This window comes from Solanum stenotomum, chromosome 2 (assembly GCF_019186545.1).
Source record: "Solanum stenotomum isolate F172 chromosome 2, ASM1918654v1, whole genome shotgun sequence".
Classification (NCBI taxonomy): domain Eukaryota; kingdom Viridiplantae; phylum Streptophyta; class Magnoliopsida; order Solanales; family Solanaceae; genus Solanum; species Solanum stenotomum.
In genome coordinates, this window is record NC_064283.1 from 43,019,869 (window position 1) to 43,042,179 (window position 22,311).

At 34.6% G+C, this 22,311-nt stretch overlaps 1 long non-coding RNA gene across 1 annotated transcript; it reads right to left on the reverse strand.

Annotated features, from left to right (window-relative positions):
* Positions 1-18,197: 18,197 nt before the first annotated feature.
* Positions 18,198-21,579, reverse strand: LOC125855639 (uncharacterized). Its single transcript, XR_007445511.1, has 2 exons — positions 21,251-21,579; positions 18,198-18,492 (listed from the first exon to the last, which is right to left on the reverse strand). It is a non-coding gene; the product is annotated as an uncharacterized LOC125855639 (long non-coding RNA).
* Between the last annotated feature and the right edge of the window lie 732 nt (positions 21,580-22,311).

The window sequence follows — 22,311 nt, forward strand, 5'->3', positions numbered from 1 at the left end:
CACCTATACACTTCTTTAACATAGAAATATGGAACACCGGGTGAACCGGGGCCAATTCGATGGGTAATTTCAACTCATAAGCGACCTTTTCGACATGCTTTAATATCTTATAAGGCCCAACATACTAGGGGTTAAGCTTCCCCTTCTTACCAAACCTCATCACCCCTTTCATTGGTGAGATTTTTAAGCAGACCCAATCACCTACTTCAAATTCAAGATCTCTCTTTCTATTATCAGCATAAGACTTTTGCCGACTATGAGCCGTTTTCAACCTATCCCTTATAAGTCGAACTTTTTTCGTAGCCTCATAGACTACCTCGGGACCAAGAAGAGCAAATTCACCTACTTCAAACCACCCAACCGGAGATCGACACCTTCTACCATAAAGTGCTTCAAAGGGTGCCATAGCAATACTCGAGTGGTAGCTATTGTTGTAGGAAAATTCTATTAAAGGTAGGTGGTCATCCCAATTACCTTTGAAGTCAATGACACACGCTCTCAACATGTTCTCTAGGGTTTGGATAGTGTGTTCCGCTTGACCATCCGTTTGAGGGTGAAATGCGGTACTAAGTTTCACTTGAGTACCAAGCCCACTTTGGAAAGACCTCCAAAAATGGGAAGTAAATTGGGCATCTCTATCCGAAATAATCGACAACGGGGCCCCATGCAATTTCACAATCTCCTTAATGTACAACTTAGCATAATCTTCCGTCGAATAAGAAACCTTGACGGGAAGGAAATGGGCTGATTTAGTCAATCTATCCACAATGACCCAGAATCATGTTGCCTACGTGTTCGAGGCAAACCTACCAGGAAGTCCATATTGATCTCTTCCCACTTCCAAGTGGGGGTATCAATATCTTGAGTTAAACCTCCCGGTCCTTAGTGCTCGGCTTTGACTTGTTGGCAATTTGAGCACCTAGCCACAAAATATTCTATGTCTCTTTTCATTCCGTTCCACTAATAAATCTCACGTAAGTCGTGATACATTTTGGTGGCTCTCGGATGGATGGAGTATCGGGACCCATGGGCCTCCTCTAAGATTGTCTCTCTTAGGCCATCCATATCTGGCACACATAATTTTCCTTGGTGCCTAAGCATCCCATCTTCACCTTGAGAGAAAGTTTCTATTGCTTTGTTGAGAACCGACTCTTTTAGTTCCATCAAAATAGGGTCAAGATGTTGCTTAGACTTCACATCAACAACAACCGATGACTCGAAATTATGACGGACCATGACACCTCCTTTTGAGGAATCTTCAAGTCGGACACCCAACCGGGCTAGCCTATGTATATCACAGGATAACTCCCTTTTCTCTTCTTCCACATGTGACACACTACCCATAGATATACCACTCAAAGCATCTGCAGCCACAATTGCTTTTCTGGGGTGGTAAAAGACACTCATATCATAATCTTTTAAGAGTTCCAACCACCTCCTTTGTCGGAGATTCAATTCTTTTTGGCTAAAAACATATTAAGACTCTTGTGGTCAGTAAACACATCCACATGTACCCCATAGAGATAGTGTCTCCAAATTTTTAAAGCAAAAACTACGGCTACTAGCTCAAGGTCATGAGTTGGATAATTCTTCTCATGCACCTTGAGTTGTCTTGAGGCATAAGCTGTAACCTTACCATGCTGCATGAGGACACAACCCAAACCCACTCGAAAAGCGTCACAATATTCTACAAACCCTTTGGTGCCCTTCGGTAAGGTCAAATCCGGAGCGGAGGTGAGCTTATCTTTCAACAATTGGAAGCTCTTTTCACAAGATTCCGACCATTCGAACTTGGACTTCTTTTGAGTTAAGGTCGTTAATGGAGATGCAATAGATGAAAATCCCTCAACAAACCTCCGGTAGTAACCGGCCAAACCCAAAAAGCTTCGGATGTCGGAAGGATTCAAAGGTCTAGGCCAACTTTTAACCGCATCAGTTTTCTTTGGATCAACTTCTATACCCTCAGTAGAAACAATGTGACCAAGGAAAGCAACCGATCTTAGCCAAAACTCGCACTTGCTAAACTTAGCATAGATTTTGTGATTTTTGAGGGCTTGCAATACTATCCTCAAATGATTCATCTGATCATCCTCACTTTTAGAGTATATCAAGATGTCATCAATAAAGACAATAACAAATGAGTCTAGAAAATTTCTAAACACACGATTCATAAGGTCCATGAAAGCCGCTGGGGCATTTGTAAGACCAAAGGACATCACTAAGAACTCAAAATGACCATATCTTGTTCGGAAGGCTGTTTTCGGAACATCAACACCTCTCACCCTAAGTTGGTGATAACCCGACCTCAAATCAATTTTTCAAAAGTAACTCGCTCCTTGAAGTTGATCAAATAAGTCATCAATCCTAGGGAGTGGATATTTGTTCTTAATGGTCACCTTATTTAACTGTCGGTAATCAATACACATACGAAGAGATCCATCCCTCTTCTTCACAAATAACACCGGTGCACCCCAAGGAGATATACTAGGTTGGATGAAACCCTTATCCAAAAAATCTTTGAGTTGAGCTTTTAATTCCTTCAACTCTGTCGGGGCCATCCGGTAAGGAGGGATTGAAATGGGTTGTGTATCCGGCAATAAATCTATGCCGAAATCTATTTCCCGTTCGGGAGGAACCCCGGGTAAGTCATCGGGAAAGACTTCCGAAAAATCCTTCACTACGGGGACCGACTCCAAAGGAGGAATCTCGGACTCAAGATCATTGACCCTCACAATATGATAGAGACAACCCTTAGAAATCAACTTACAAGCTTTTAGACATGAAATGATCCTTCCCCTAGGAACGAAATTTCCTCATTTCTATTCTAAAATGGGTTCATTAGGAAATTGAAACTTCATAATTCGGGTCCTACAATCTATGGACGCAAAACAAGCATGAAGCCAATCCATCCCCAATATAACATCAAAGTCTAACATATCAAGTTCCACCAAATCAACTAAAGTGACTCGGTTGGGCAAAGATATGGGACAACCCCTATAGACTCTTTAGCAACTATGGAATCACTCACCGGGGTAGAAACTGAAAAGGGTTTATCTAAGACATCGGGAAACATATCAAACTTTATAGCCACTAAAGGGGTTACAAAAGACAAATTGGCACCGGGATCCAACAATGCATAAACATTTATTGAAAATACTTGCAACATACCGGTCACAACATCCGGAGAGCTCCCTTGATCACCTCGGGATTGGAGAGCATACAAGCGATTCTTCTTAAAAGCATCGGGATTTGGGCCACTTGCTTGTGCTTGAGCATTTTCCCTTCCTTGAGCCTTTAGCATAAGGCACTCCCTCCTCATGTGGCCGCTCTTACCACAACCATAGAAATTACCCATGCCAACTAGGCACTTGCCTTCATGTTTTCGACCACACTTTGTACAAATAGACTTCTCAACATAAAGACCACCACCTCTTGCTTCTTGAGGCTTGGGGGTAGACACTTTACCTTTGTTGAACCTTGGAGTGTTAGGGGGACCTTGGTTGGAAAACCTCTTTTTTATCTTTGGCTTATCTTGGATTTCAAACATAACCTTAGAAGAATTTCCATCATCGGCCCTTGACCTCTTCAATTCTCTACCAACTCGCTTAAGCTTTTGCTCCTCAATTTTCTCAGCATGAACCATAAGGCGAGAAATGTCCATGCTTGGGATTAGCATAGCCGACCTACATTCATTCACCACAAGATCGGATACACCCATAACAAATTTTTTCATTGTAGCTCTAGAGTCTGACACCAAAGTAGAAGCATGCTTGGACAATTGAGTGAACTTGAGGCCATACTCCTTCACACTCATACCCCATTGACGGAGGTTGATGAATTCTTGCATTTTCCTCTCCCTTAGTTCCAAGGGGAAAAACCTATCAAGAAAAGCCATCTTGAATGTAGCCCAACTTATCAGACCCTCTCTAATAGGTCTCCCCTCTTTCCATTGTTCATACCACACTTGTGCCACATCTTTGAGTTGATAGGCAGCTAACTCTGCCTTTTCTTGAGAAGACACACCCATAGAGTCTAGAACCTTAAAACACTTCATCAATGAACCCTTGTGGATCTTCTTCCACTTTGGAGCCAACGAAAGTAGGGGGATTCATCCTTGTGAAATCCCTTATCCTAGAAGCGGTAGTGCTAGCAGTGGGGTTCACTTGCACCCTAGCATCCCTTGCAACTTGAGTGGCCAACACTTGAGTCAAATTATGAATAGCCGACCTTATCTCAACATTAGACATAGCCCCTTCTTTAATAGGAACTTGAGGTTTTGAGGAGCTTGAAGGGGAACCACCTCATTCACATTCTCCTCATGGGCCCTCCTTGCGTTGTTCCTTCTTATATTCATTGCCTATAAGCACAAGAGAAGGATTAGAAGAAAAGGACTAAATAGAGTTAAGACTCTTAGGCACGACTATGGAGTAACAAAAGAGTGAAAGTTCCTAAGCATCTCGTAGCCTCTCATTCATAAGTGTGGCACGCTTCACACCCATGAACAAGACTCTACTCGACGTGGTATCTTGTGACATGGATCCTATATTATTCTCAACCTTATGCTTTGATACCAAGTTTGTAACGACCCGAGAGCACCCCCTAGTCGTTACCGGCGTATTTGACCTCGAAAAGGTCTTATACAAGCCCTTTGCATTCATCATAACATGTATCATAGAATAAAATCATTGGAAGTTCAAATTCACTTCATATATGAAAAATAGAATCTAACTTCGTCACAATACACAATCTAGACATAGAAGTATTGAAAATGGGACTTAGCCCTTACATCAATAAGAAGTCTTGAAAATAGGAAGTACAACAATGTCTTTCAACATAATCAAAGAACTAAACATAGAAGCTAGATCATAAGGTCGTGTCCTCAGACTTGAGGACTCACAAACTTGGTGAAGCAACTCTAACTGTCTTGAGAAGTAAGCTTGAATCCTCAACAGCCCGAGCCTAAATGTTTGGGAAAAGGGAGAAAATATGGGTTAGTACAACACACGTACTAAGTATGACTACTATGCATAAAAACCATTGAAACATGCATAAAAGGATATTTTATTCAAAACATGCTTTTTGCCAAGTAAATCCAATATGCACACAAATTAAGTATCATAGTCCAAACCAACATAATATCATCCCAACATGTAGACAACCCAAGCAATACTAGTGCAATGCAAATAATAGAACCCCATAACCCTATTCAAAGCCAAGTATCACATTAAGCAACCTACTTCATGCATACATTCATAAGATAATATTTCATCATAACTTACCACATTCATAATGATCATACATAACATAGCTTCAACATATATAAGTCATAACAATCATAATCATAAGAGAACGCTACTACAACCATCTCTTAGGATCCCACAAGTGCAATGTGCAAAAGAAGTCACATACCCTCCCTTACACTATGTAGAAACCCTTAAGAAAGCCCTAGTAAGAGTTCACCCCTTTCATACCATCATTTACTTTTACATTAGGGAAATATTGCAATAACCGACCTAGACCATGAGAGCTACATGGAATCTGGTGTTCTACTCCCACACTGAAAAGAGAGGGTTAACACTTGCCTAAGGTGTAACCATTCGTACATAGCTATATTTATGGATCCACTAAGCTAGAGTCCTATGTGGGCACATAGTTAAGGGTCAAGGAGATTGCTTCTAGAAACCCTAACTTACTAAACGTGGGGGTTTCTATCTCATGAGACAACACATACTGTAGGTAATCCGGACTTGCTAAAAGTGAGGAAACCCATGTGGGGAGTCGGACTTACTAAACGTGAGACCTCCATCTCATTTACATGCCCTTTCGATGCTAAGCATCTGATTCCCTTTTGTAATCATACACATTAGCCTTTAATAGACCCTTATGTAGACATCTTACCATAATAGCTTATATGTGTTCATAAGTGAGTAACAATTTTTTCACTTTAAAGACACTTAGCAAGTGAGTAAACCTTTCACTTTACATTACACTACAATCATGAGAACTACCTTTCAATCATATAACAATCATACCATAATATATGTACATACTTCATAGCTAATTCAAGTGTAGAGGGTTAAGGATGAGGAAACTAGGTCATCAACACCACAATAACACATTAGGTATAGCATCATTGCAATCTAAGTAATTCACCTTTTATACTTGAGTTCAAAGAAGAACCAACCTTCATACCTTCTTGCCCTTTATGGGACATCCATACTTTAATTACCAAGAAATTCATAGCCAATACATAATACAAGGTAATTCATGAAGTAATAACATAATCAACATCAATATAAGCAATTGACATATTCCCTTTATAGCCTTCAAGGCTTCATTCAAAGACTTAACCCTAATTTCATAGAAATTATACATTACCTAGGGTAGAATCATCATACAAACATGAATTACATAACATCACATTCAATTCATAGCCTTCAATCAATATCCAACACAAACTAGGGTTAGAATTTGGAAAAGAAGGAGAAACGTGGGTCTCATGGGGAATTCTTCAAGAAACCACCAATACAACATAAATTCATCCATAATTGTTCATATAACATCAATCAAAGTCAGTTTATAACATCAATTTCACTTTAGAAAGAAGACCCACATTTTTGGATTGAAACCTAGAAATTGGAGATTTTGAAATTTATCTTGAAGGGGCCTCTTGGGGAAAGGAATCCCAATAGTGATAAGCAACCATACTTTATAGATGAATTAACCACGAAAATCCGAGTTGAAATCTTGGAGAGTTGGTCTTCTTCTTGAAGTTCCAATCTTCTTCAATGGAGTTCTTGAGAAGAGAGAGAGCGTAAAGAGTAGGAGGAACTTTAGGTTTAGATCTTTGGGGTTTTGTGTTTGAGTGATAAAAGTGAGGTAAATTGACTTAAAAATCATTATATACACGTCCCCTAAAGTACCCCAAATACCCCTCTCTTAAATGGACTCTTTAATGAAGTAAAATAGATTTCTGAATTTCTGCATTTCGTCGCGGAACAAGTCTGTGACACGGAGCTATTCCCTGAAATTATTTGGAATTAAATTTTGAGACAGTAGAGTCCGCGACACGACCGCGTCGCGAACTGACTTTTTGCTCCTTGGGGGAGCAAGTGTGCGACGCGCCCCTATTCCCTCGAAGTGCAATTTGCAAGCTGCCTTGGCAGCTTGCTTGGCTAAGGTTGGGGTCCTCCTCGGGGCCCCTTAGGGTGGCCCCGTAGAGTCGTATTCGAATGTTTTGACCCTAGGAACATATATTTACCTATTTTAAACCTTTTTACCAGATTATACCATCATACGACACTCCCAAACCTGCCCAAAACCTAAGGACACACTAGAACACATTCTTTTCTAGTTTCCGGACGTCGTGATCGTTTCTTGACGTTTAGACTTTTACTCTTCCAAACCAAGTCAATTACATTAGTTTAGGTTTATAAACATCATTTTAACTATTTTTAAGTCATTATTCATAAGGTGAGGCTCTAACTTAAGTCATAGAATTTCTGGGGTGTAACACTATTACTCCCCAACACATACCACAAGGAAAGACACGATTCTGTACACTTAATAAGGGTTTAGAAATCCATTTGTCTCAAATAATCGAACAATTACTCCAGGACTTGAGTCTTTCCGTTTCATTAGACTTCCAAATCAATGCAATCTATCCAAATAAATAACCACAATAAGATTTCAAAACTAACAACACTCATATCACTATATGTCAAAAAGTTGCTCAAATCTATAATCAAGTTCATAAATTTCAACTATAGGATTAAGTCATAATTTCTTCAAACACTACGACTCTAATAGTTTTCATATAATATAATACACCCAATATTTAATTATATATTTCAATATATCAAACTTGGATCTTAATATGATAATCAAATAGATTAAAAATCGACCCACTTATTTACGAAGCCAATAAGGTGCACTGTGAACACGACCAAATTGAAATCTATTGTATATCACATATCAAATTTTAAAAAGCAAATTACAGATAAATGCCAATTACTGCCTGATTATCCAACAAGAAACATTAAATGTTCCCCCACCCCTTAGGTTGATACAATAACAAGAGAAAATGGTCTAAAACCCTTCAATTTATACCTGAAATTTCAATTATACATTCCAATTTTACGGGTGTTCTATCAGCCCCTTAATTATTTAAAAATGTAATAAATAACCCCTTAAAACGCAATAACCACTCATGAGACTTGTGGTAAAACAGACGCACCTGTCACGTGTTTTTCATCAATTAATTTTTTTAATTATTTTTTCTCCTTCTTCTTTATACTTTCTTCCCCAATTACAACCCTAATTCTTTGTGGAAGTTTTGATTTTAAAAATATTGAGGGATTTGAATCTGACTTGGGTGATAGAAGGCTTGGGATAATTTATTTTTTGTTGTTGAAGATTTAATTACCTTGTGTAGTTGCAGAGAAATGTAAACTTGCCGCCTCCTCCATTCTTTTCTTCAACGCCACCGCTAGAAAAATCTATATCACCACCACCACCTGCCCCTCCACCTTCACGATCCCTAAATATTTAACCATGAATAAACTACGATCTAATCGTTTTAGGTTAACCTCCACATTATCTCTTAGTCTAGGAATTATCTTATTCTTTAATTGACTAATTATGTAAATATTTTTTAGATTATTGAAAAATGGGTAAAGAGTCAAATATGCCCCTAAACTATTCGAAAAAGTCTAGATATATCCTCCGTTTAAAGTTTGGCTCACTCGTGCCCTCGCCGTCCAGCTTTAAGTTTGGCTCACTCGTGCCCTCGCCGTCTAGCTTTTCGTCTAGATATGCCCTTCTGGGCGTTAGTTGGCCTGCAGGACATATCTAGCTCATTTTCCATTTCTTTAAATGTCACATGGAATTGTCATGTCATTTTGACTTTACCACATGACATTTATATGAAAATGGAAAGGGGTCAATTATGCCCCTAAAAAATTTGAACCCATAAACACCTAATCCGACCCATAAATCAAATCCCGAAAATGAGTAATTTATTAATAAAAAATAAAAATTTAAGGAAATTGTTGAAATTGTTGAATTTAAGGTTACAATATTTATTTGTGATTTTTTTGCGTTAATTTTATATATTTTTCATATTTTTTTATTAATCAATTACTCATTTTCAGGATTTACCGAAAAAAATAAAAAAATTAATAAATCTTTGAATTTAAGGTTACAATATTTATTTGTGAATTTTTGGCGTTAATTTTTATATTTTTTTCATATCTTTCCTATTTTTTATTAATCAATTACTCATTTTCGAGATTTACCGGAAAAAAATAAAAATTTAAACAAAATTGTTGAAAACGGGTCGGGTAGTTTATTTAAAAGGGGGGGGGGGTTGATTAATGGGTCTGATTAGGTGTTTATGGGTTCAAATTTTTTAGGGGCATAATTGATCCCTTTCCATTTTCATATAAATGTCATGTGGTAAAGTCAAAATGAAATGGTAATTCCATGTGGCATTTAAAGAAATGGAAAATGAGCTAGATATGTCCAGTAGGCCAACTAACGCCCAGAAGGGCATATCTAGACGAAAAATTGGACGGCGAGGGCACGAGTGAGCCAAACTTTAAACGGAGGGTATATCTTGACCTTTTTGAATAGTTTAGGGGCATATTTGATCCTTACCCTTGAAGAATAGATAAAAAAGAGAAATCTCATAATTAGGAGAGTTAAAGGGATGATTTAAATTTTTTCAAGCTATTTGAAATGATATTTCATTAAACTACTCTATTTTAATAAATTTTCATTTGTTAAGGAGAAAATGAAAGATTTGAGTGATAAATATTTTTGCCTTTAAATTTACAATAAATAATAGGAATAAGTGGAGTAGTAAAATTTGAGGTATTTTAAATTCTTATTATAAATAATAGAAATTAATGAAGGGAATAGTAATTGACACATTTTTTTATTAGTAATTATAAATAAAAATATAGTGAAAATTACAACAATAAAAAAAAACGATCATTGCCAAAGAGAGGTGCCAAATTTTATTTTTTTTTAATATTTTAGCTTTATATAATATATATAGATACATATAAATTTTTTAAATTTTTTATTCTTCTTGGAGAATGAAAGGTTGGAGTTAAATATTTAGGCCTTTCAATTTACAATAAAGAATTGGAATAAGTAGAATAATAAATTTTGAGACATTTAAGTTTTTACAATATATAATAGAAATAAATGGAGAGAGAATAGATGACATTTTTTTAATAATAATAAATTAAAATATAGTGAAATTTATCAAAAAAAAAATAAATAGGATTTGTCTCTTTTTTTTAAAAAACGAAAGTATTGCATATAATTTTTGTAGTTTCTTTAGTTTTTCATTAGAATTATACAAATACTAAAGTTTGTTGTCAATTTTTTTAATTCATTACTTGGATAACGTTTTTTTGTTTTTGTTTTGTAAGTTATTAAATTTTCGCTCTTTAAAATGCTTCTAATCTTAGTGTCGTATTTAGGAATGTCTTTCGGCATACAAATAAACAGTAACATCGCGTACATAATGTTCGTTTTAGAATGTTGCAAAAAATTATCATAATAAAAATTTAGAAGAACTAACCATTAATTTAACCTAATGAATTATGTATGTACAACTATAGTCATATAAAAGAAGCAGAAAAAAAAATCTTTATATATTAAGTTCTTCAATAAAGTACATAAATGAAATGTAGAGAATAGGAAAGAAAAACTAAAAAGATCAAATTACTATAATAATAATTTTATTGTAAGACTCTACATTATCTTCTTCTGAAATTTACAATTTTCTCTACTTTTGTATCTTCCTCAACTTTCTTCTTCACCCTACAAGCACAAATAGTATATTATGAAATTGTTAGTTACCCCACGATTTTATTTGAATTTATTCAATTTAGTTTCAAAGATTAGTAAAATTGACTAAACAAAATACATAACATCACATAAATTATTAAAGTAAAAAATATAATTTAAAAAATTAAAGAAACACTTTTACCCATAGATTCTTTACGACGACTTTGTTGAAAGCAATCGTATGATGTGATGATTAGCATTTCTTCCTCACCCTAATATATGATATGGTGACGGAGAAGTGAAAGAATAACTTTGAATGAAATTTTTCCTTCTATAAAATATGAATTTATATAGAAAAATAGGAGGAATACCATAAGGTGTCATAACCTAATAAATTTAATTTTGGGGGTTATGAAGATTAAAAAAAGAGTTATGGATATTATTAAGATTATAAGTTGAAGAGGTGTGAGTTATTGGTAGTTATTTCTTATTTTATTAAAGATTTTAAATATATATTATAGTGGTAGATGAAAAGTTGAGTAATTGAATGTGAAGACTTTTTGAGATATTAAAAATAAATAATTAAATAATGAAGGAAAAAATGATTAAAAAAAAAAAAACTATGAAATGGAGGTCATAGAGAGGTGTCACATCACCTTCTCTATGTTTCTCATATATATAGATATATATAGATTTTAATAGAAAAAAAAAGTATTCATAGTAGCTAATGCACTATTGACCTTATTAATATTTTTTACAACCGTAGGAAGTGCTTTAAAAATTATTGGTATTTAATAATATAATATATTAATATTTATTTGTAACTCATATCTCTTCACCTTCGTAACTTTTAATTTTTATTGGATATTATTCTTGTATGTTTCATTTCTGTAACTCCTAAAAATATTTGTTAAATGTGTAAAAGATTATAATAAATAATTTTTAATGGTAATTATGAAAGATCAGAAGTCTTTACTTAGAAATCACCAATTGAATGTTAAATACTCTTACAAAAAAGAGGAAAAAATATTTTACTTTATATACTTCACCACTTATTTAGTTTAACATATTTTGAATTTGTTATGAACATATGAATAATCTGTACTCAAGAAGCAAAAAATATCTACTTTGTATATATTTTAAATTAATCATGTCTTAGGTGGAGATAAAACTCTGCATTATTTAATTATGAATAATATATACAATTTTATTAAAACAAATTTTCAATCAATTGTTATATATCTTATAATTCAATTAAAAATATTATAATCACACGAAGCACGAACAATTTTACTAGTTACTTAAGAATTCCTATGGAGGCATTGAATGATATAAAAATACTTATTAATATTCTCACTAAAACAACAAATACAAACATTCACTTTCATTATTTTACACCATCATATATACATCTCCCCAACTTAAGACACCATATTAATTAGGCCAAACACATATTAAACTTATCTGTAAATTTCATTTTGGCATTCCAACTCAACCTTGTTCCATTTTAACCTTTTAATTCTAATTTTTATGTTTCATTTAGACACTTTGTTCCAAAAAATCAACAAAGTAGGATGTGTGTACTTCATACGCAATGACATGGCATGACACGACACAAAAGCCAATTAAAAACCCATACACAACTCCTCTAACTTGCCCTCATTTTTCTCTATCTTAGCTTGTTCCACTTTAACCCTTCAACTTTATTTTTTATATACCATTGAAACACAAAATACTAATTTTTTGATTTTTTTTTAATATGTATTTATGTTCTTCATTTCCACTTTTTCATTTTAAAAATCAATATTGTAACTTTTTTTAAAATAATTGACGGATTGACACGTTTAACCCATTGAAGGGCTTGACTCTTGTGGGATGGGATGTGCTCAGCCGCCTCCAACTCTTTCTGTGGATCAGACAACTTCCTTAAGTCAGCAGACATCATATTGATCTCTCTACTGCTCCCGCAAACGGTGATATCTCGATTCCCATTGGTCGGTCTGCTACCCGGAACAAACCTTTGTCCAAGTAATCTTGAATCAGATTCCTGAAATTTACACAATTATTTGTAGAGTGAGTCCATTTCTCGTGCCATTTACAATAACGTTTTCCTTTTCTTTCTTCTTTTTTAGGTATCTTATGTTCAGGCAGACAGGTCAAAAGCTGTTGATAACCTGGCGGCTGCTTCAGATGCCAACCAGTCGGCCGCGATCTTACCTTCTCTCTTCTCTATGAGTATGCTTACACACATATATATATATATAGAGAGAGAGAGAGAGAGAGAGAGAGTTTCTCTACATTTTTGTGCGAAAAATAACCGATGAAAGTGTGTCAGTTTTCTTTCTTAAGTAATTAATTAAATTTAATAACATCACGTACTTATTTTTTCATATCCAGTCTATTTAGATTTAACTCAATTACTAGCTTTCTAATTTTTCATTCAACTAAATACAAGTAAAGAAAAACCAAGTTCATTGCTAATTAATAACGCTACTAAAAAATGCTAAAACTCGACAGACTTCGTTGGATTGTCATTGATTTTTTAAGGAAGAAATCGACACACGTTCATTGGTTATTTTTCACGCAAAAATACAGAGAAACTCTCGAAAATAAATCGTTATATTTTTTTTTAAGAAAACATCAATGATCATCCGTCAATTTTTATTTTTTACAATAACTAACAGACGAATGCCGATTTTTAAAATGTAAAATTGCAGTTGAAAATCATATATTTAAAAATTTTAAAAAATTATAAAATTAGTATTTTATGTTTGAATGGTACATAAAAGATAGAGTTAAAAGGGTTAACTATTTATTTATTTTTTAAAGAAAAAATATTATTTTTTGTTTTCACTCTCTTAGAGAAAGTGTGATGCACACTCTACCATATCACTCATAAGTTTCTAAATGAAACATTAAAATGGGAGGTGAAGGGTTAAAATGGAACAAGGTTGAGTTGAAGTGCCAAAATGAAATTTAGGGACAAATTTAAGGATCTACTTAGTGTTTGGCCTATTAATTATAAACAAGAAATCACAAAAATCAGCAACATAATAGTTCAATATCACATTTAATACCATAACATCAACACCTCCACAATTCATCAGACCATATTAATTAATTAATAGACAAATAACCACAAAAAATACTAACACAATAATTCACTACCACATTCAATACCATATCAACACCTTCATATTTTAAAATAGAGAAATTATTAACAAAGAAAGACACCAAAATTACTATAAATATACTATTCATTTTCACAATTCATAATATTAACAAATTCATATTTCATCATCGCCCAATGTATTAACAAATTAGACATTACAATTATTAACATCATAACATTTAGTATCACGTTTATACACCATAATATTAGCACATCTACATATCAACGGTTCTTATTCCTAAACAAACAAGGACACCATAATTATTGACAACAAAAAAAATTATTGTCGCAAAATATTCTTCAAAACAACACTTGTGACTTTCTTCTCCTTTCACTACTTTTTTTTTTTTATCTATTTGGGATGACACTAGGAGGATTTTCCCTCCAAAGATTTCTTTTTTGTGTTGTTAGAGATAATTTTGAAAAGAAATAAGAAGAATTAAAGCAATTTGTTAATGGATATTTTCAAGAAGGAGATACAATTTCTTTCCTTGACAAAAATGACATTGAAAAGGATGGAAAAAAGAGTGAAACGTTAATTCAAGGAAAAATGTGATGAATAATATTTAGTTGGTATTCCTTTCGTGTAAAGGTTAACAAGAAAGAAAAAAGTGAGATACTTATTAAAGAAACATATCTATATATAATTCTGATTGGGATTCTTAAAAGTAGATAAAACTAAAAGTTAAAATATGAATCTCATAAAAATCAACTCACTAACCAATAAAATATTCTTAAATTGTGTAGCTATTTGTTTTTATAATAAATTGTCATATTTGTAATCAAAATGTTAATATTGTAAAATGTTAATGTCAAGATCTAGGTCAGATACAGAGATACAAGAGAAAGTTAGGAATGAGGTATGCTCAGGTGAATCAGAATGGAAAGATTTGGATATTTATGATTACTATTTTTGCTAACTCTGACCAACAATTGACTACTCAACTAACGATGTTGGATGGTAAAAAGGTGGTCATAACAGCGGTATATGCAAAGTATGATGCAGGGGAGAGGACACACTTGTGGAATGATATTTACACTCTTAGTCATGATATGGAATTGCTTGTGAGTTATTTGATATTAGGTATAAGGGAAGCCCATTTACTTGGTGGAATGTGAGAGCTACTGAAGATTGTATCTTTTAAAAGGCTTGACAGGGTGTTGATGAATCAAATGTGGTTAGATTTGTTTCTGACGGCTGAGGTTGAAAGTGAGGGAAGACATAGTGAGGATTAAAGAAGATCTATTTGAGAATAACCCATCTGCAGAAAATAGGGTGGTGTTACAACATGCACAAGCTAAACTGAGGAAATACTTGGATTATGAAGAAGAATATTGAAAGCAAAATGCTGGCATTCAATGGTTTTCTGAAGGTGATAGAAATACCAAGTTCTTACACAACCTGGTAAACGGTAGAAAGAAGAGGTTGGTGATTAACATAATTGGGAAAAATAATGGGGAATGGGATGTGGGCCAGGAAGAGGTAGCAGCTGAAGCTATATAATTTTATCAGACACAATTCACCTCTAAGAATGGCAATGAAGAGCTGACCTTGCTGGAGAATATTAATGCATGTATTAATAGAGATGACAATCTGATGTTGAACTTTATACCTTCAGAAGAAAAAATTAGAAGAGTGGTATTCAAATTAAATAGAGACAGTTCCAGTAGCCCTGATGGTTTCACTGGAAGCTTTTACCAGGTCTGTTGGAGTATAATTGATAGTGATGTTGTCAAAGTGGTGAACAAGGTCTTTTCAGGTTGCACACTCCCAAAATCAATCACACACAAAATTTGGTCTTACTACAAAAATAAAATAAAATGTGCAAACCTTTTCTGACTTAAGACCAACCAGTCTAAGCAACTTTTTGAACAAAGTAATTTCCAGGGTGATTCATGACAGGATGGAGAGTTTGCTGCCAAGAATTATCTCACAAAACCAATCAGGTTTTGTGAAGGGTAGAAGTATTATTGAAAATGTGTTATTGGCTCTAGAGATTGTAGGTGACATCAGGAAAAGAGGTAAACCTACAAATGTTGTAATTAAGCTGGATATGGCTAAGGCATATGATAGGGTCGATTGGAGATTTTTAATGAAGGTGATGGAGAAGTTGGGTTTTGATAGTCTACTGGTGGACAAGGTTTGGAGATTGGTGGCTAACAATTGGTATTCGGTGCTTATGAATGGTCAGGCTCATGTTTGTTTTTTAATTCTACTAGAGGGGTAAAGCGAGGAGATCCATTATCCCCTACCATGTTTATTATTCCTGCTGAGGTATTGTCTAGATCACTGAATAAGCTATTTTTGAACAAAAAATTTAAGGGTTATGGAATGCCAAAATGGAGTGATAGTATCAATCATTTAGCTTATGCTGACGATACTATTATTTTTTGTACTACTTAAAAGAAATCTCTTCTGTTAGTGGTATAGCTTTTAAAGGAGTATGAGAATCAGTTTGCACAGAAAATTAACAAGGATAAAAGCAATTTCTTTGTATTTCACAAGATTTCAAGGCTATTAATTCAGGAGATTGAAGATGTCACTGATTTTAGCAGAGGTAGTTTTCCATTAATGTATCTCGGGTGTCCAATTGGACATGCTAAGAAAAGGAAAACGAATTTTATTGAGTTAGGGAAGAAGGTGCAGAATGAGTTACAAACATAGAAAGGTAAGTTATAGTCCTTTGGAGGAAAACATGTATTGATTACTAATGTCCTTCAAAGCATTCCAATATACCTCCTATCTACCATTGTCCCTCCTAAATGTGTGATTCATGACCTCCATAGAGCATTTGCAAGATTCTTATGAAATTTCAAGGAGGAAAGAAAAAATAAACATTGGGTAGCCTGGTCTGAGGTTTGCTTCCCAAAGAATGAAGGTGGTTTGGGATTTAGGTCTCCTTTTGATGTATCAAAAGCCCTTTTTACAAAGTTATGGTGGAATTTCAGGACAAAAAAATCACTATGGGCCTATGGGCAAACTACATGTGAAAAAAATATTGTAAGAGGCATAGGTGTGGAATGGAAGGGGGGGGGGGATCACAAACATGAAAATACATGCTACAAGCAAGAGATTATTTTGACCAGCAAATATGGTGAAAACCAAGTTGTGGTAGTGCTACTACATGGTATGATAATTGGACTCAATTGGGTGCTTTGTGTTATGTGTTACCTGTTACTCGTGTTATAAATGAAGGTATTGAAGGAGTTAAGTCCTTAATGGTGGGTAATAGTTGGAATGTTCCTCTGTTAAATCAATTATTCCCTATTGAGGTTGTTAATCATATCCTTGAAAAAGTTAGAATGGTGCAAATTGATGCAGGATGGGATAATCCCTATTGGAAGCCGTTTGGAAATGGAAAATTCATAGTGGGAACTGCATGGGATCTAGTAAGAGTTGAACAGGAAAGGTAGAAGATCTTCTCAAATATTTGGGTCAAGGGCTTGCCATTTAAGATTGCCTTTCTAAGGTGGAGAGTGTGTAAAAGGAGAATCCGTATTGGTGAGGTGATTATGCAAATGAGGATTGCGGAAGTGTTACATGTTGTTGTTGTAACACAGGTGTTATGGAGACATTTCAACACTTATTTTGTGATTGTCCTGATGCTCAAATAGTATGGAAATATGTGACTGTGTTCAAGGACCATTTCAGCAATTAAGGGACAACATTGATAAGTGGTTGCATGCAAGTGTGCTCCTAAACTAAAGATTGTCTTTAAAATCATACCTGCCATGGTGATTTGGAACATATGGAAGAGAAGGAATGTGATATATCATGGAGGGAGGATGTATGTTCACTACAAGTGAACATTTATTTATTCACTATTACTATGTATCCTTGGCTAATGGTGTCACGCCCCGTGCCTACACTCCGAACGTGGCTGGCACTCGAGAACCATTGATAGCCCCAAGCGAACCCTTGGCCTGGCTTATCGAGTGGTTAGCGAACTATTGAAGTAGATAAGTTCCAGTCCGCATTTAGGAGACAACCCAGGTGAAGCAGAAGCAGAATGAGAAGTATTATGAATATATAGAAAATTTTTCCATTCCTCACAATACATCTTTAAGGAGCTACCGAGGAAGAAAGCAATAATGATAAAAGGAAAACAAGGTCCCTAATGACAGCTTATTTTATTATAGAAAAACAAAGGAAACCTATCCATAGTAAACAAGAACTAGGGCGCCCTCTTCGAAAGACTTAACTCAACAAAGATATTCAATGTAATAAACCGTAATGTTATAAAGGAACATTCAACTGGCCATTAAGGCAACCTCAAGTCTCAACATAAGATAAATACAATGAAAAGACTAAAGAACTAACATCTGACTATCTATCTATGAAGCCTCTAAAACAACTGAGATGAATATCGGGACAAACCCCACGACATCCTAATGAACTGATAATAATAGCGAAAACAATAAAAGGGATCTTCTGGAAAGCAAGGAGGCTCACCACAAGACTCAGAAGTGCTCAACTGATCAACGGTAAGCTGGATGGCGATCCTAGTTACCTGTGTCTGCATCATAATAAGATGCAGGCCAAATGACATCAGTACATTGAATGTACGAGTATGAGAGGGGAATTCTAAAACAAGACATAAGCTTGAAAGAAAATGAAGAACTTAGCTGGCTCAACTGAACTGAACTGATTTTAATATAAAGTAGTGTAAATAAATACAGTATAAAGAAAAGCTTTAAAACATGGTTTTCAACTCTGTGTATTTAGAAATGCAATAATGACTCTGTATGTATGGAAAGATACAATATGAACTCTGTTTGTATATGAAAATACAAATATTTCTGATGTATATAAAAATACAAAATACTGTTGTGGGAGTTTCTCTAACCGACAACCATCACTTAAGAGTTATCGTGATGATACAACGTTTTGCCTCACGCTGCAAGGGCCGTCTTATACCTTGCTGGGGGTATAGAATCTGAACTATTAAGTGAATCCACTAGTCTATGCTAAAAAGCACTAAGGAATCATCTAAAAAGTATAACCCTTTTCTACCCATGATGGCTACATAGTTTATGGGGATTGTGAGTTGTTTGAACTCTCCCCCATATCGATGCTCAATACTACTCCCAAAATATGATACTAGCTCTTATGTTTAAAAAAACATACTTCTTTCTGTGATTTGAGTTAATTACTCAAAAACTTAGCTCAAAGTTTCTTCTCTTGCTTAATTGTGAAAGCATTTACCCTTTAACTGAAAACTAGCTCAAAGGCTCTTTGGAAATCTCAGTTTCCTTTCTTGTTTAAATGTGAAAACATTTACTCTTTACTGAAAACTAGCTCAAAGACTCTTTTGGAAATTAATGTTGCCTTTCTTCTTTAAATGTGAAAACATTTTAAACTCTTTGAAAATACATAGTCCCCATATACTCTTTTGAAGAACTGAACTTCAAACTTTTTACTACTTACTGAACTCAAAACACAAGTCTTAAAACAAAGTTAAAATATTTGTAAAAGTCTTTTGGAAGACTCTATGAACTTCTCTTGACTTGACTCTTAACTTCTCTTGACTTTACTCTTAAGTTTTCTTGAATTGAATTATGGATTCAAGGATTGTGATTTGTGATAGGAAAAATCTCATGATGTTTAGGAGTGTTTTTAGATAGTTAAACATGAGAAAAGATCAAGAAATTACAATCTGGAAACTAGTCCGCGACTCGGAGATGCATTTAAATATTTGGTCGCGAAATAAATTTTGAGGTAGAACAGTTCGTGACCGCTCCGCTCCGCAAAGATATTTTTTTCAATCCCGAGGAATAGGTCCGCGTTGCGGACCTGGTACCCAGATTCTGCCGACTTGTTCATTCTTCGTTTTCTAACCTCAAATCACCTAAATTCGATTCTTTTTCTCCAATTCTCTTTAGATTCAGATACCCAGAATATGTACACAAGAATTTAATCATACACAACTCTAAAATCGACCTTAAACTCTCAAGAACTCCTCAATCTCATCCCAAATTCAAGAACGAAAGTAAATTCAAGAACACACATCAAGAACATTCAAACTTTCAACTTTTAGGACGAATTCATGCTGAATTAAACATATTTGGAGTGTGGGTGAATGAACCCAACGCTGTGTGAACTCACATACCTTGTAGGGATCACCCTTGAAGAAATCCACGATCCTAGCTTCGAGAATTTGACGATTTTGGCTTCTTCTCCTCCTTTCTCTTCTTCTTTTCTCTTCTCTAAAATTCTAACTCAATATTGTAAAAGTGTAAACTGAATCCTATCAGCTTAGACCCCAATTAATTACAAAAAATGAAATTACGTCATGGGGTATGGAAAAGACCATAATGCCCTTCTAAAATCCGAATTAGACTTTCCTTATTTGAACAACCCAACTTCAAATGGGCATATCTCACTCATATGAACTCGAATCGCGCAAGCTCGCTGGCGTTGGAAAGATTATTCCAAGATCTTTCCTACAATATCCGGAAATACACCTAAATCATCCTGAGCTAGGAGTTATGATCGTTTGAAGTTGACCAAAAACTCAACTTAACATACTTAACAATTTTCCAGATTTTTATATTGTTTCCAAAAATGACTATTTCCAATTTTTAACTTCTTTCTAGTTACGGGGTGTTACAAATGGATATTCCTAAGAGTTAACCTTGCATTGTGCAATACTTAGAGGAGTATACTCCACTTCTAATCACAAAAGTTGTTACTTGGAATGTCCCTGGAAGGGGAACTTCCAAATGCAACTCTGATGGAGCATGTAAAGGCAACCCAGGTCCTATGTCCAGTGCCTTTTGTGTGAGGAGTGACAGTGGAGAATTTGTATATGCTGAAACAAGAACAACATGGGAAGGGGCTGTACTAGAAGCTGAAGTAATTGCAATGAGATTGGGGCTTGAGCATTGTATAAATCAGAAATTACCCTGTTACACTAGAGACAGAATCATTAGCTCTTAAGAACATCATTGATAGACCAGGTACAAATCATATTACATATACTAGTTTCGAGCAAGCTCCAAGTGCAGGAAGAGCAATCATACAGATGGAAAAACTTAGAATCCCAAACTTGCGCAAAAGAAAATTCCAAAACAAGCAGGGTATAGCTAAAGCAACAACTAGTTGAATAGCAAATATACCAATTTCCACAGAAAGTTAAATTCATAAGATATGATAAACCTCATCCCTGAATAGTGGTATTAGCTTTTTTGGGAGCTCAATCTATTAAGCGGTGAGTTGAATCAAATCATATGAAATTATCAAGTGTTTAAGGGATTAGGGGTAGCGGTACTCACTGTTACAAAGCTTTTTGGTCCTATAAAGCTATGCTGAAGGAGTCTTCAACGAGTTAGAGTCATGGCGCTAGTGAGAATTTTGAGTGTCTCCAATGTCTTCTACTCAAGCTAGCTTCCTCTTGGACCATGAGGTGAACAAGATCTGGAGTTACAGCTGCCTGCCCCTTTCCGATCGCCGCCGAACCATAGCTCGAGCTTGTGAAGAAGACGAAGGAGCTGAAGAGTGGTCTTTCCAGTTCCTTGAGTTTCTATCTGTTTTGTTTGGGTCCAGAAATGGACCAGCTCTATTTTGTTTTGTTTTATTCTGTTATTTTTCCTTTATCAATAAAATGGCCTCATGGCCTTTTGGTTAAAAAAACTCACTCACTCACTTCTACTTGTTCTCTTATACGAATTAGTTTCTGAACACATGCCCGTGTAATGTTTTATAGATCAATAAAATGATTAAAATTACAAAGCTACGACATTTGAAAATTCATAGAAGATCAAATTAAAGAAGTCTAATAATGAGAAAAATAAATAAAAACATGAAAGAAAAATACAATATACATATCTCTCATAAGACTTTGATCATAACAATATAGATGGAAGAAGAAATATAAAATCAGTACATAATATTTCGAGTTCATATCAACATCTTCCACAATCAAGAAAAATTCAAAAATCTTCTTCACCAAGTCAAACTAAAAACATGAATCAAATAGCAAATAATCATAATAGTTTCATGTTACCTTATAAATATAAGCCTCTTAAACACAAAAGAAAATAAATTTACTTGATGTCGTAAGTTACTATTCTTTTGTATACCTTTATATAGTGCAAGCAAGATAGAAAGATGAGTAAAATATAATTATTACCACTAAATACAGGTAGAAGCTCAAAGGATAAAATAAATGAGATTGAAATACGAAAGACTAAACACAAACAATGTATTTAAAAACTTTTATAGGTAGCATCTGTTAATAATTGAAAGTTATGAATATGAAAAGAATGATAGTTATATCAAGAATAACAAACAAATAGATAATTAAATATGAGTCATGAAGATGAATTTAAAATAA